Raw genomic sequence first — 15,609 nt, 5'->3', positions numbered from 1 at the left:
GAAAGTTTTATTCATTCTGTGGTCAGCCATCCTCTGTGCTGCCAGTACTCAATTTACTTTGAGTACACCTACAGATATTTTTGGCAAGCTTTAACAGAAATGAGTCCCATAGACTCAAAGCTATGAGTTTATTGTTATTTGTAACACTTTTCCCTAACAACAGAGCATTAGCCATTAATGATCCAAAAGGTCTGTCAACATTATTGGAGCCAGTAAGATGGCTCCATGAGCCCAATGAACTGAGTTTGAACCTCAGGCCCATGTGGTGGAAGGAGAGAACTGACCTCTGCAATTGTCCTCTGACTCGTTATATTCACATTGTGGTATGTGCACACACACACACACACACACACACACACACACACACACACACACACATAACAAAACATGATTGGTGGTGTATATCTAAGCAATGGAAGGTTTAAGGTTTTGAGTTTAATGCTAACAAGCTTTGAGTCAATGGTCAAAGCGGTGCCCCTATAGACGCTAACATACAGAGGCCACCCAAGGTAGCCAGTCTCTCAGCCACCCTTTGCGCAATGGTACATAGGACTCACTCACTCATCAGTTCCTCAGACTCAGCCCCACTCCAGACTCAGAGCTGACTAAAACCAAATTCATTCACATAAAGGCAATTCATACTTCTGAAAATGTCAACTAACTTCAGTTATGTAGAGTGTTTGGGCCACCTGCAGCTGGGTGGGGAAGGAACCTTCAAGTTAAGTCTGTCCTTGAAAATGAAATTCCAGGATCCTTATCTCTGTCTACACTTACAGAGCAGAGCAACTAACTTTTTTAACAAGTATTTTCTAAATGTTTAAAAGACTTTATACCCAAATCCATGAATGCATAATGATTGTTTTCTTATACATCTTGAAGTAAGAATTTCTAACCCATCCCAGTTATTTCATTATTTGTTCTTTAAATTGGAAATACTGTTTGTTTGTGGCCATATGTTCCTTCCACATAAAATCACTGGTGATGTGGTCTGTGATAAGTTCTTTTAGTTCTTATCATCCCTGTAGATCTTATCATTTCTTCTGTTCTAATGGGTCTTCAAAGGGGAAAACAGTGGGAAATTCACTGTTTTCAATGTCATGTCCGTCAATGACTATATCTAAAACACTGATTCATTCATAGTATACATAATTGCCAAACCTAAGATTCCTGGCCTCTGTGAAATGTTGTAAATGAAATAAACACCTCTCTGTAGATGGGAAAGGCAACACCCTGGTTGAATTATAAAGAGATAGCATACAAAACTAAGACCTCTTTTCTCTTTGACAAATCTTTTCTATTTCCAGAGAAAAATCTAAGTACAGATGTAAAGATATTTTAGGTTTTTAGTTCTGCTTTTTCAAAAGAGTTTCACTGAAGTAAACACACTGTCATTGCTTGGTAATATAATCCAAGCTCAATGGTATTACCACCCAGTCCAAAAACAATAAGCATAAAACTACTAGAGTAAGAGACTGTGGTGTGAAGCTTATGGTGAATAAGAAGCTTAGAGTGACTGTGTTAGAAGGAGAGGAAGATGCCCTGGGTCTCGGTAGGACATCATGAGCACCAATTCATGACCTCAGTAATTCATAATGAAAGTCAGACTATGGAAGAAGTGGCCGTGAAAGTGTGAGGGCTCGTGGAGCAACCACAGCTGGTTTCCAATCTGGGTTCAGCAGAGCTATGTCTCATTCAGTCACTCTCCATCCCTGGCCTAGAGCTGTCTGTGGCTTGCGGCCACCTCACAGCCAAGGTCAGCCTATAAGTGGAAAGAGAGCCAAGGGACTCTCAACTGTGGGGGCTGCTGCACCGTGGCTAACATCTGCTGCATGTTGGGTACTGTTCATTCCAATGAAAGAGGCTGCTATATAGAAACAGTGATACGACACAGCAGGCATCTTCACTCATAATAACAACAGCTAGCAAGAAACTACTTTATTGTGTTTGTTTTGTGGCACTTAATTCACATTTTTATCTGATGTAGCTTTCAGGGGATAAGCAATTTGTCTCATTTTTTCTGGCTAGATATATCAGGCTCAAAACTTGAACATGGATCTTAGATTTCCCCACTGCAGGCTTCAGCTGATCCATGGTATTGCTACATGGTTTACAGTAAATCATATCAGTTTTTCTAATACAGCATCCAGTTATTCAGGGTGTTATGGACAGTGTGTGCTGTTGCAATCACATCAGGCAAAGAAAAAAATCAATATTGCTGTTTGGTATTCATGTTTCATATATCAATATTGTTTTACTGCTTTGCTTTTGGCATCTGTGAGTCTTTTAAAACACTTTTTTTTTTTATTTGACTGGTTCTACTATGCCCAATTCTTTTCCTACAGAAGAATTTTCTCGCTGTACTCTACTTGTACACACCTCTGACTTTTTAGTGAGGTAAGTCTACACCACATGTTTTACCTGGCTTATATGGCTAGCAGCCTTATTCCTTGGTCCCTGCGCCTGCTCTCTGTCCCATTCCTAAGCCTGTGTGGAAATGGGCTGCATCTCCATTACACACCTACTGCATCCTTGCTGCTGGAGGGCAATCAATCATTTAGAAAAGGGTGCTGGGAGATGCTACCTATAATAAATATGTCTCATCCGTAGGCTCTCTATAAATATCTGCTCTCAAGGTGCTTATTTAGAGTCACCCACACACCGTACGGGGTATCGGTGTTATTTTCTTCAGTTGGTGTTGAGTTTCCTGAGCCATGATGTTCCAAACTCAATGTCAAACAATTACTTTTTCAAAAATACTAATCTTATGCTCCTGATACCAATAAGAATAATAAGGAACTTGAAAATTCTACAACAGCATTATGTGGTACACATTAAAATGAATAGGATTTGCATAAGTAGAAAGACAAATCATTTTAATGAAGGGGCTTTCATTTCAATTTGACAAGAAAATGTTAATAGGAAGAAGAAATGAGAAAGAATTACAGAAAATACATGTTTGCCTGACAGCTTTGACATGGTTTCTGAAGCTCATATCAATCCAGCCTGACTTGGGATGGCACAGTAGGGTGTCTCCCTTTGGGGGTGGTTAACTCCTTGGTGTGGGATGATATGAGCATGTAACTCGGTTATCATCATCAATGAGCAGCTCTCACCAACCAGATTCTAATGCAAGTCCCAGTGAGGTGACAACGGTGTCTCCAGACATTGCCACATTCCTCGGAGCCCAGATAAGCCCCCAATGACAACACACATGCTTCTGTTTTCACTTCAGGGATATGAAACTAAGTAGAGATAACACTGTCATCTTAAGGTAAAAGATAATAGCATTTCTAAAGGAAGTGACTGCATGTGTCTTTAAATATACATTCACAAGGAAAGATAATTCTTGTGTTAATAGATTTCCCCTCAAACCTAACAACATGAACAAAAACAAAACAAAACAAAAAAATCTTTTCAATGTCTGTAGGCCATGAAATCATACATGGTATCTTCATGTGGGTAGTGTTATTCCAGAAGTCAGCCAGGACAGCAGTTGTATGGAAGCTCCAGGTATACTGAAAGAGTCTTTTTGAAGACTTCAAACTTCAAACATTTAAGCTTTAGTTGTAGTCGAGCTGTGGGGCTCGGACCTTCGGCCATGTTGACTTATCCATTAGTGGCATTCCCCATAACACAATGGGTGGCATTTTCTGGAATGAACCAACTCAGGGCTACAGAAGGCTCATCCACGATGGAAGATGTATATTTTCTTTCCTTCATGCTCATGATACTATGTTAACCAAAACAAAACACTACATTTTCTGGAGGGATTACATAGAAATGAAAATATCATCCGACCAGTCCCTCTGGAGCCATCACAGGAATACCTACCAAGGTTCCTTCATAAAACAGTCACTCCCTAGGAAAAAGAATGGTATACACTTGCTTTGCTGAGGACAATTCCATAACCTTTTCTTACTGTCAGTGATCTATTGTAGCACGAATCTTTAGAAGGTTTTATTAATAAAATCAAACCTGATGCTAATTATTGGGGTGAACGCTGAATGATCAGAGGAACAAAACAAGCCACAGCCACCTCACCTCACCAGTTCCTCAGCTGATCCTGTTTCCTCAGACTGGAAGCTTCTGAGTCCTCATCCAAATGGATCTCAGCTGAACTGTGCTGCTCAAAGCCTAAAAGCTTAACCAGCTCTAGTTCCTGGTCCTCACGCCTTAAATACCTTTCTGCTTCCTGCCATCACTTCCTGGGATTAAAGGCTCATTTCCTGGGATTAAAGGCATGAGTCACCATGCCTGGCTGTTTCCAGTGTGGCTTTAAACTTACAGAGATCCAGATGGATCTCTGCCTCTGGAATGCTAGGATTAAAGGTGTGTACTACCACTGCCTAACCTCTATGTTTAATATTATGGCTGTTCTGTTCTCTGACACCCAGATAAGTTTATTAGAGTGCACAATATTTTGGGGAACACAATATCACCACAACCTATGAAAGCATCATTCCTTCTGAGGCCATGATCTCATGAGGCCAACCAAACTCCCTCATTGGTGCCCACCAGTCCTTATCACAGCTTTTCTGTATCTGAAAGAACAGCCAGTGCATCCCAGAAACTGCTGTCCCTGGTCTGTGGTAGAGACCCCCCCTTCCTCTTGCTGGGACAGTGGCAAGAAGATGGTGCCCCAGTTACAGTGTTAAAGGCCTTGGGAGGCCAGAAGATGCCCTACATTTAAGCCTCAGTCCCCAGTCAGGCTGCAGGTGCACTGCTGGCTGGGGAGCCAGGCTTTGGTTTTCTGTCCTTACAATTCTTTTTGCTAGATGAGCACTGATGCCACAGACCTCCCAGGGAAACTAATAGAATAAAATATCGAGATTCACACACAAGTTCAGTGTCGAATATAATAAATGAAATTAAAAAAAAAATTTTTCCTGTCACTGATTGCTATCAAGGAACAGTTTTAAATGGAATCACATAGAGAGGTGGCTGTGGAAAACACCATGACCGAAGCAATTTGGGGAGGGTTTATGTGGCTTATGCTTCCACATCACTGTTCATCAGTGAAGGAAGTCAGCACAGGAACTCAAATGTGGCAGGAACCTGGAGGCTGATGCAGAGACCACAGAGGGGTACTGCTTACCAGTGTGGTCCTTATGACTTGCTCAGGCTGCTTTCTTTTTTGGAGGGGGTGGGGTTCGAGACAGGGTTTCTCTGTGTAGTTTTGGTGCCTGTCCTGGAACTGGCTCTGTAGACCAGGCTGGCCTCGAACTCACAGAGATCCGCCTGGCTCTACCTCCCAAGGGCTGGGACTAAAGGTGTGCTACATTGCTGCCTGGTCAGGCTGCTTTCTTATAGAACTCAGGACCACCACCAGCCCAGGGACGGCACCACCTGCAATAGGCTGTGGCCTTCCCATGTAGAAAATTCCCTACAGTCAGATCTTATGAAGGTATTTTCTCAATTGAGCTCTCCCCTTTCAGATAACTCTAGCTTGTGTTAAATTAACATAAAACTAGCCAGCACAGTAGGGCTCAGTATTTTTGCTGGCTTCCCTGGCTTTTAACCCACAGAGAAATCTGAGTCATTCAGGGAAAACCCCGAGTTTCAAAAGTGACTTAGAATGAGATTTTGAATAATGGTGTACTTTAATTTGGGGACAGCCTGTGAGAATTAGATTAGCTTCCCTGTACTTGTTAATGGTTTTAGCTAGAGTTCCTGACAGAATCATCATTTTAGTCAGACTCCTGGAACAGGGAACCGAATTCAGGACTTTGCCTTCATCAGTCCTTGGGATCATTAGGGGTAGTGGCCTGAGTTCAACCAGCCTCATTTATTCCTGCGTTTGCAATGAATGAGGCATATGAATGAGGTAATTTCAAGGCCACATCTGATAAAACTCAATGCTATTCATCTTTTTGTAAATAGCAATGTTATGGGGGAAGTCACACAGTAAAGTAGAAACAAATTCTTACAACATGCCATAAATCTTCTTTGTTGTTTAGAAAAGGTTGCTCATCCCTACACTGAGGTGGAAGGATGAGACGCATCTGCCAGGTGACTTTCCGTGGCATAGGAGTCATGGTGGAAAGTCAAGCAACATTTTCCTTTAAAAGGAGCTAGACATGGTTGGGAGATGCTAGGGGCCAACACACTCTGAAAACAGGTAAAACAAAAGGAAAGGGTCGAGCATCTGTTTAGCTTCATTGAGTGGCTGATAGCACGGATAACCCGGAAGTGGAAAGAAGCAGGCTTTATTCATAGAATTCCAGGTAATAAATGAAGAGCAGAATAGAACCACAGCTTCAGAGAGTTAACAGATCTCATCAGTGCATCAAACACAGCTCGCCTCCTTGGGAGCAGAAACGCCGATCAGGGGCAGTTCTTTGTGGAGACTACAGGGATGTCACCAAAGCCATCTTCCCCCCAGGCTGACACTGATGGAGCTAATCTAGACCCTGCTGTCTGTGAAAAGGGAATGAAGAGGACAGAAAAGATGTAAATCACAGCAGAAGCTTGATAACAGCATCAGACAAGCTGATCTTGTTTATTTTACAAATGTCTCATATATATATATATATATATATATATATATCATACTATATATATATATATATTTAATAATGGTTATTAATGAAGACACAAGAGTTTTATAAGCTAATCATGATGTGTGGGTCTTTTTTCATATTCAGACTCAAACAAATTATGAAACATATAAAGGAGAATGCTTGGGTTATCTGAAATAGGGTTTTGAGTATGGGTGAGATCTACTTGAAATGATTAATGCTGTGAAAGAAATTGTATTTGTAGGTTGTAATAACAAAGAAATAGGATGAAAATACTGTAATAATGGTAAAGAAAAGAAGTTCTTATCTGTGACATTGATTCTGACATTAGCTCATGGTTCACAGATGAAAAAAACATGTTCCTCAAAATAAGGTGAGTTAGGAGATGAACGGAGGGAACGGAACACAGACATGGCATGATGTGGATGTGGGGGAGCTGAGAGCTGATAATAAAAACCAAAAGAATTATCACACAGTTCAATATGTCTACATGTTTAAAATATTTTAAAGCAAATAGTTAAAGTGTAAGCAAATACAAACATTTGAAAGTCACTAAGTTGGGCCCTCTGTTTTCAAGGTCAACTCCATACTTACAAGGACAAATGAAAAGTGTGCTTGCTTGGGCATCTGAGCATGATCTAATGTTGATGACCTCTGATGCAAACATTACTGGATAGCCCATAATGAAATCATAACTTTCCACTTAGCTCCAAGAGTTAGAAGTAGGATAGATATAAATAATGGTATGTTAAAATCTGATCACTGGTGATGGTTTTCAGTTGGTAAAAATATTCTCTTCATTAAAGTTACATTATATAGCTCTAAATAATAAATAATATACATTAAGAGATAAAACAACAAATACTAAAGACTCATTACATGTTACCTATTAATTGTACTCCCCATTTCCTATGTGGCCAGAGTTGTTTACATCTGTTGTGTGCATGTTTGGTTCCAGTTCTATGTAGGGTGCACAGTGATGACCCTGCCATGGACTGTGTCTCTTTATACACCCATGTTCAATAATGTCATGTCGTGAGGAATCAGTTATTTAGCTCTAAGATGAATAAATATTAAACAAAGAGACTGTTCTTAGCAAGTCAGGTGGAACAAGTCAGTAAGCAGCATTCTTCTGTGGCCTCGGCTTCAGGTCCTGCCTACATGTTTCTACCCTGAGTGCCTGTTCCAGCTTCCCTCAGTGATGGAGTACGACCTGAAAACTGTAAGAAGAAATAAACCTTCCCCCAACCAGCTACATTTGGTGTTTACTGTCACAAAAAAGACAGAGCTAAGACAAACCTGGTACCAGGAGTGGGGTGCCTGGCACAGAGCCGACCATGACTTGGGGAGGATTGTGGAAGGAGTCTAGAACTTTGGGCTAGGGAAACCACTGAGTGTTCAGAGCTTAATGAGGTGACGTGGAGCTTAGATGATAATGCTGAGAGCAGTGTGGATGATCTAAGTCTGGTTTGGGAAGTTTTAGAGGGAAGCAAAGACTGTACTGGGGCCACTCGTGATATTTTGAATAAGAATCTGGTTCTAGTCAGCTGGAGCTGAAGACAGCTCTACTTATGAAGAGAGCAGCACTACTGAAATGAAACCATTGCTTGACTAGAACAGCAAATGCTGGCTCTCTATGGCTGAGAAATTAGCTGTAATTAAGAACAGATCAGCGGTATTGAGGTAAATCCTTTGGAATTATTTCCTCAGCATCAGTATATAGACACGGTAGTACTTCTCTCAGAGATGGAGTATAATCTGAGAAGTGTAAAGTGAAATAAACCCCTTTCTCCCCAAGTTGCTTTTCATCATGGAGTTTTATCACAGTAATGGAAACCCTAACTAAGACAGAGCTACTATGGAGCTGGTCACTAATCGGTCCATTCTTTGACATTTACACACGTCTATATCTCTGTCTCCTCACTCATTTGTGGCTTCCTAGGTTATAAGGAGCGAAGTCACTTGTCTGTCAGCTCCAACCTCAGGAGAGCAGCAGAAGCATTTGTTCACAGAGTGACAAACGGCCATATTTGAAGTATTTGGTTGACTGGGTAATAAATGGCTGTATTTCCATTAATTTCGTTTCTCCAGTGCAGTCACCATTTTGCCAGGTTGTGTGGAGATGAGAAAACCTGGAATATTTTCTCCTCCATCAAAGGGACACTCATGATAGATGCCATAATGGTATCAGTTATAAATCCAACATCTCTTGGCTCTAACGAAATAATAAATGAGGCAAGCAAGGGAAGTAAGGGCATTCAGAGAAAGAATTGTCCACCAGCCTCAGATCCATGCTTGGGAGTTCATCATGTACCAGGCAGTGCGCTAATAGTGTACATACAGCAGTCCATTTAATAATGTAAGGACACGCTGTGTAGCTACACTCTCACTTTAGAGAAGATGAAGGGACTTCAGGGAGCCATGAGTTTGGCTTTGTCTCCAGCATTTTTGCTGTCAGAGAGTGTGATCATAGGTTCCATATGAGAGACAAACCATAGGGAAAATATAATTAAGTTTCAAAAGATTTGGCGTACTCTGGAAAGTAGAGGAATATAAAGATACTTCGCATGGCAGGGGTGTGATATCAGAATGACAGAATGCCCTAACTGGTGAAGGGTCTGGACTGGCTCACGGTCGATTCATCTGTAGAGAGTCTGAGCTTGAGATCGGCTGAGAGCACTGTTCTCGAATGATTTGAAATCCAGGCAGAGAAAATTGGCTCTGAAATAGGAAACCATCTAAGTGCTTGAGCTAGAGAGTGCTGTAAATTACAGAATTCAAAGAACATTAGAAAGTAGACCAGATGGGTTGAAAAGGCAAGAAGATCAACAGATGTTGCAGTGGTGAAGAGCATACAGCAGGATCTAACTCCAGCAGAGTAACGGGTGTTTTCTTTGGATTTGTCAGATTCTTTCCATCATATATTGCTCTCAGCCAGTGATGATGATGAAGGCAAAGTTCCTGTAACTGGACAGAATGAGCACAGGGCGCCTTCCTCCTCATAACCCCAGCACACGATAGAGCCACCCTTCTACATTAAGGGGGACTGAGCATGGTGGAAGTACTTTTAGAGGTGTTGACACAGAAGGCCCTTACCTATACGTCCCATGGGAAAGGCAACAACCCTAGGGGGAGACCATTCATTTCAGGTGACAGATTGAATTCATTTCTGGGTGTTTTCAAGTAGTATCTCATCCACAGAGAAGGCTTCATTTCAAACAGCGTACTTTTCATTTCTAAGGGAGGCTTGCCGAAATTTAATTAAGAATCACTTTGACCTTCTATGTCTCTGACCAGAAGGATTGTTTGAACTCATTTGAAAATATTTCTTAATAGCAAAAGAGGGAATTGTTCATAAGCTCCATGAACATCATTTCAGAGAGGTAGGTAGAAATTATGAATAACCATTCATAATAGTGAAATCACAGCTTATTCAGCTTTCAAGAGTACTGAGGCTAAGATCTCTTTAGAATATAGTCAATAAAGACAAAAACCAAAGTGTTTAAATTTCTTTGCAGGCAAAGAAAGCTGAATTTGCATTGAACAGGACCAGTGGGTTTTTAAATAACTTGTTGAAGCTATCAATGAGCACCATTTTATGTGTTTAGTCTGTGCAGACCAATTTTGCTTCCAAAGTCACATTCAGCATCTGTACTTGCAAAACTTTCAAATAGCAATAAATAGTTTGTACTGATCTTTTCTAGCCCCAAATCAGTTGCTGTTTTAGTTGTCAGGAGATATCACCATAGCCCATAACAGAAGCCCTTCCCTATAAAAGCATCAATAATTAGGAGAAAATTCCCAAGGTATATCTTCCCTTGAAGTTTTTCACCTAAGTGTCTCTGAGCTCAGAGAATATGATCAAACTAGGAGATTTAGATACAGAGGGGGTGGGAATGCCCATTCTCATGCTCCTAAGTGAGGGAATGAGTTGAGAGTTCCTTGCCTCCAGCTAAGTGAGCCATTGCATCCCACTGCTGAATATGCATCCTTCACTGAGCCTCTCTTTGAAAACAGAGTAGGAAGAATCTAAGACCAGGAAGAACTGAGAACTGGGGTAATGTGACTTCAGCACTCAGGGCCCCACAGTGGGGAAAGGCCAATGTTGCTTTGGAGATAATACATGAGAAACTGAAACCTACTCAGCCTGGAGTGGAAAGAGAGGCCCTGGGTGTGGTGATGGTTTCTGCTATTCCACAGCAGATGTTCGGTTTGTTTACTATTTGAACAGAAAGATCTCAAATGCCTGGTTCTCTGAGAAGTGTCACCTGTGGTGAGGTCTGTACAGTTATTTTGAGCTCCCAGCTGAACCCAACTGGTCTTCCCGCATTCCTTAGTATCCATTCCATTTCCAGCTGACCCTTGCAAAGGGCGTGTCAAGCATTGCTCCTCCTCAAATTCCTCTATGACTTCCGTGTCAATGGGCACAAGAAGAAAAGCCTTCGGAGTGGCCAAGTACTCTGAGTTATGGCTCCTCGTATATGTCTGGCGGTATTCTATCCTGTTCTCTTTTGTCAACTCACTATGAATGCCTTGCTGACATCTTACACACAAGATACATTCTCTCTGAGGCTCTGGCACAGATGATGTCCTGTTCCAGGGGTTCTTTTTTCCCTCTCTCACCTCCTTCAAGTCTTTATTCATGTGTCACCTGCTCAGATACCAACTTGTCCTCCTAGTCAACATAGTAGCTGAACTTCTCTTATCCCTTTCTTTTTCTGCTTCAGGTTTCATCTCCCTTTATCCCACCATAGTTGATCATGCCAACATGGCATAAACCTGCTAACTCATAGTTTATTACATTCCCACCTACTGAGATAAAGAGGTCTTCCAAAGAGGGTGGTTCCAGCTTAGTGGTAAGCACATGCAGATGGGAAACACACCTTCTTTCTTAAAAAGACTTAACAAGGGCATTGTGTTCAGATACCAGCTACATAACACTATTTTATTTTTCACTCTAGAAGATGTCAGGTGTATGTACCAAAGAGGATGCTGTCAAATGCCAATTATGGGAGTTTTATTTTATATAATCTCTTGCCCATTTAGCTCCACCCACCCACCCATTATTATTTGCTATTTTAGATTTGATTTTCAGTTTTTGTTTTTATTTTCAGAGAGACAGAGACAGAGATGGAGACAGAGAGAGAGAGAGAGAGAGAGAGAGAGAGAGAGAGAGAGAGAGCAGGCAGTTGGGTGGGTAGGGAGGTGTGGAGGATGAAAGATCTGGGGGATTGCAGGAGGGAAAATATGATCAAAGTGCATTGTATGGCATTCTTCATTAGAGAGCTAATGTCCTTGCATCTGATAGACACATTGAGGGTGATGCAGAAGATACAGATGTTTGGAGTCTGGCTGTGATGTGCTGTGCTTTTTTTTTTTTTCTCAGAGACAAGCTATATATTTGGAGCTGATGTTGATCATGTCAAATTTCTGCTTTGGGATGTGATTACCTTCTCACTTTATCAGCTGCGTTCTCTAGCACTATATCACCCACAGTCTCTCACGTTATCACATCTTGTGCAGTGTGACAAAGCCATTCTAACCTGTGCCACATCTATACTGTCTACAGTTTGCTGAACCTGTGTTGAATCCTACTCTCATCTGACCACCTGAGCAGGAGTGGATTTCAGCATTCTTGCATGCAAACCCTTTGTTAACACAGGGATTTGGGGCGATGAGTCAAGAGGCACCACGACCTTAAACAAGCTTCAGAAACATATGTACATACTGTGATGATGAATGTGTATGCAGTGCCCGTGATTGGGTAGGGATGACTGTTCCTCTGACCTGTCTCCACACTGTAGTCCTCACTGCAGTTAATTGGAACCATTTACTAGGTCGCCTCCTGAACAACTCCTCAACAGGCTTTCAAGGCTTTCACAATAATATCATAAGGAATTAGCTTCTAGCAAGTGAATGTACTACTAACACTGAATGATGGAATCTGCAAACATGCATGTAAATATCTGCTCATCGGAGCATCTTCCGATTTTCCCAATTGTTCTAACGGTCTGAAATCTTCATCAGGAAGGGTACTGGCTTTATCTGGTTCATTACGATATACCTTTAATCCCAAGCTGGGAGGTACAAGGGGCTGAGTAGCTGTGGTTGAGAAGAGAGATGGTGCTGCGTTTGCAGGGTTGACCAGCACTCCTACTGGCTGTGACTGTAGGCTGGTGTCAATTGCTAATGCGTAAGTTCAAGAAGGTTCTTTGGTATCCCCCAGTGCCTCAGTTTCCCTACCTGAGGAATCAGTGGTAGTACTGCTTCTTGTTCCATATGGGGATGGAATGTGACCATCAGAAGGATGAGTGGACATGGGTCAGGGCTTAGTAGCTGCAGGAATCTTTCTCTCCTCCCACCCCCATGTCTTCAGAAAGCAACCTCCATGAACATTCTGTGGTGTGGAACAGCTTTGATTTAGAGGAAAGTTGCTGATCAGAGTCCTGCAAAGTGATCAGCAAAAGTCCCTTGATCTTCTTCTAACTTCTGCTTAACTAGTCATGGTCCCACTCCTAGCTGATGGCCTCTTTCTGTCTGGTCACCAAATGTCACTACATACAACAGGGCTGACACGGTCACCCAGTTCTTGGACTGTGAAAAAGATGGCTACTTTTTTCTAATGACCCTTAGCTGTGTGTTTACTATACTCATGTGCACTGTCCTGACCTTCTGGCACTGCTATTCCTATGTGGATATCCTTGAGGATCTCGGGCTCTTCCTACCGTCTGTCCATTTGACCTTATCAGCCACAAGACAAACATCCACATTCTTTAGTCATTCCCTTATCACTGGACTAATATAGTAATCAATGCGTTCTTAGTTTTTCAGTCTAAAATTATTATCTTTTCAAATTTGAAATAGGATCTAGCACTGTGTAGCAAATGATAATTCTGTGTCTAGGATTTGTGGTGATATTTTATTTGTGCTGAAATGTGATTTTATTTGTATGTTAGTAAATAAAGTTGCCTGGAGATGAGAGGTAAAAGTGAGCCATTAAGCAGAAGTCCAGCAGTGGTAGCACATGCCCTTAGTCCAATCACATGGCAGGCAGAGTTTCTGTGTGGTCAAGGACACAGCCAAGCATGGTGACACGAACCTTTAACCCCAGTACCAACCATAGAGAACTGGAGGTCTGTACAGACAGGCAGTGACAAGGAAGTCATGTGGTTGGGTTTAGAGCCAATGAGAAGGCAGAACCAAAAGGCAATAAAAAGATAAGTCACACAGGAAGAAAGTATCTCTCTCAGGGGAAGCAATGGCAGCCAATGGTAAGCTAAAGGTAGTCTTGGCTCTTCACTACTGCTCTGATCTCTTGGGCTTTTAACTCTGTATTTGGCTCTGTGTTTCTTATTTAATAAGACTGTTTAGAAATTCATCTACAAGTTTAGCAGTTTAGCACTGCTAACATGAGCCCAGCACACAGGGCCATTTTGAGTTGAGCATCTTTATAATAAGCTGTATACAAAGAGCCAGAGCCACACTCTGAAGTCTCTCCAGAGTATATGCGTAGTGGCACTGGGAGGACCCTGGAGAGACCTCTCTGTATTCACAATGGAGGTAGGGTAGGGTTTTCACATTTTCTGACTGTGGCTAGTCAAATATCCATCACCTTATCACCTTACTTAGTGATATAGTCGTTACATGAAATAAATTCCAATGAAGCTTAAAAAATGGTTTTAACATTCCTAGACATTTCTCTACCTATAGAGTGTTGTGGGATATTTTGTTCACACTCTGACATTCCCAAGACTGCCAATACTTGGAATTGGAGGGTGGAGCTAGCTACTAGCTCACCAAAATTAGCCATAGAGGTTTTGAAGGATTGAGGACATATAGAGAGACAGGAAGTAAGTAGCAGGGAGGGGCTTAGAAAGATTCTCTGCCCTTTTGGATCAAGGAAGGAGAGAGAGAGGGGAGGTCACTGGACCCTTTTCCACTGCTTCTCTGATCAATCAGCTTCTTACCCCAACATTTGACTCCCAAGTTTTTATTTATTGATAAAGAGTAAATAGACAAACATTTCAATAGAGAAAACTAGTACAATAAAACACATGTAAACCCAAGTATAGATGTCTCCATACCAGAAAGTCATGCTAATGACTTTAAATGATTGGTAATAATAATGATAATAATAATAAATTTAAATATCTTAGGAAATTGTATGTCTAATTTTAAATAAATATACAAAGAAGATTTTGGTGATTTCCAAGCAAAGAAAAATCCTTCAAGTAATATATTCAATGGCTAACTGGTAAGTAAGACATTGAAAGGTACTTGTCACATAAATGATTTTAAACCTGTCAATTATAAAGTCAGAGAGGCTGACTAACCATGAGCAACAATAATTGATTCTACTATAATTAATAGCTCTAACATCTCTTCTGCAATATTAAAAAAATTAAATAGAAGATGACAAGTACATAGTATTTATTTGAAAATCAACTTAACTATTTACTACTAAATTTCCCTGCCTTGGGATATCTATAATTTGAAGAAAAACACTATTTTGTGAATAACAAATTAATTTACTATTCATAATTTATCATTTGGAATCAATGCCTCTCTTCCCACAAAACAGACTATTTCTATTTGTGCATGCATGTGTGTGTGTGTGTGTGTGTGTGTGTGTGTGTGTGTGTGTGTAAGGCTCAGATACAAACAGTTCTTCATAAAAAAAAAAAAACAAAAAAAATATAAACCAAACAAGTCCAAGTCCTATAAAGTCACAGTTGGTTGAAAAACCTGCAGCTGGTTGTATAAGGCATTTAATTGCAATTGTATACAGTTTTAACTTGGATCTGTCTTGAGGACAGCATACAAACAGCAGAATTAAGTCACCTATTTTGAAAGCTTCATTGTCTGTGAGAAGGATAAAGTGGATTGATGACAGGCAGTAAGCCAGTGACTGGTAGAATAAGAATGAAAACTACATATCGCACTGGGGGTGATCCCTCTATGTGAGCAGGATGACAATGAAGTGGTAATTGGCATTCTCATCCAATCCTGTTCATTTCAAAACCACTTTACATGCCCAGACTCATTTAAGCACAGAAATAAATGACTTGCACCACAGAAAGCATAAAAGCAC

This window comes from Peromyscus californicus, unplaced genomic scaffold (assembly GCF_007827085.1).
Source record: "Peromyscus californicus insignis strain IS unplaced genomic scaffold, ASM782708v3 Scaffold_18__1_contigs__length_77618521, whole genome shotgun sequence".
Taxonomy (NCBI): Eukaryota; Metazoa; Chordata; class Mammalia; order Rodentia; family Cricetidae; genus Peromyscus; species Peromyscus californicus.
Note: the sequence above shows the minus strand (reverse complement) of the source record.